The sequence below is a fragment of the Bison bison genome, unplaced genomic scaffold (genome assembly GCF_000754665.1).
Source record: "Bison bison bison isolate TAMUID 2011002044 unplaced genomic scaffold, Bison_UMD1.0 scf7180017858048, whole genome shotgun sequence".
Taxonomy (NCBI): domain Eukaryota; kingdom Metazoa; phylum Chordata; class Mammalia; order Artiodactyla; family Bovidae; genus Bison; species Bison bison.
This window is the reverse complement of record NW_011488621.1, coordinates 2,392,845-2,393,984: the sequence shown is the minus strand read 5'-3', so window position 1 is coordinate 2,393,984 and position 1,140 is coordinate 2,392,845.

Here is a 1,140-nt window from a genome sequence, read left to right as displayed (position 1 = left end):
GTTCAAAAGCATCAATTATTCGGTGCTCAGCCTTCTTCACAGTCCAACTCTCACATCCATACATGACTACTGGAAAAACCATAGCCTTAACTAGATGGACCTTTGTTGGCAAAGTAGTATCTCTGCTTTTCAATATACTATCGACATTGGTCACAACTTTCCTTCCAAGGAGTAAGTGTCTTTTAATTTCATGGCTGCAGTCACCATCTGCAGTGATTTTGGAGCGCCTAAAAATAAAGTCTGATATTGTTTCCACTGTTTTCCCATCTATTTCCCATGAAGTGATGGGACCAGATGCCATGATCTTCGTTTTCTGAATGTTGACCTTTAAGCCAACTTTTTCACTCTCCTCTATCACTTTCATCAAGAGGCTTTTTAGTTCCTCTACTCTTTCTGCCATAAGGGTGGTGTCATCTGCATATCTGAGGTTATTGATATTTCTCCCGGCAATCTTGATTCCAGCTTGTGCTTCTTCCAGCCCAGCGTTTCTCATGATGTACTCTGCATAGAAGTTAAATAAGCAGGGTGACAATACACAGCCTTGACGTACTCCTTTTCCTATTTGGAACCAGTCTGTTGTTCCATGTCCACTTCTAACTGTTGCTTCCTGACCTGCATACAGGTTTCTCAAGAGGCAGGTCAGGTGGTCTGGTATTCCCATCTCTTTCGGAATCTTCCACAGTTTATTGTGATCCACACAGTCAAAAGCTTTGGCATAGTCAATAAAGCAGAAATAGATGCTTTTCTGGAACTCTTGCTTTTTTGATGATCCAGCGGATGTTGGCAATTCGATCTCTGGTTCCTCTGCCTTTACTAAAACCAGCTTGAACATCCGGAAGTTCATGGTTCACGTACTGCTGAAGCCTGGCTTGGAGAATTTTGAGCAGTATTTCACTAGCGTGTGAGATGAGCACAATCGTGCGGTAGTTTGAGCATTCTTTGGCATTGCCTTTCTTTGGGATTGGAATGAAAACTGACCTTTTCCAGTCCTGTGGCCACTGTTGAGTTTTCCAAATTTGCTAGCATATTGAGTGCAGCACTTTCACAGCATCATCTTTCAGGATTTGAAATAGCTCCACTGGAATTCCATCACCTCCACTAGCTTTGTTCATAGTGATGCTTTCTAAGGCCCACTTGACT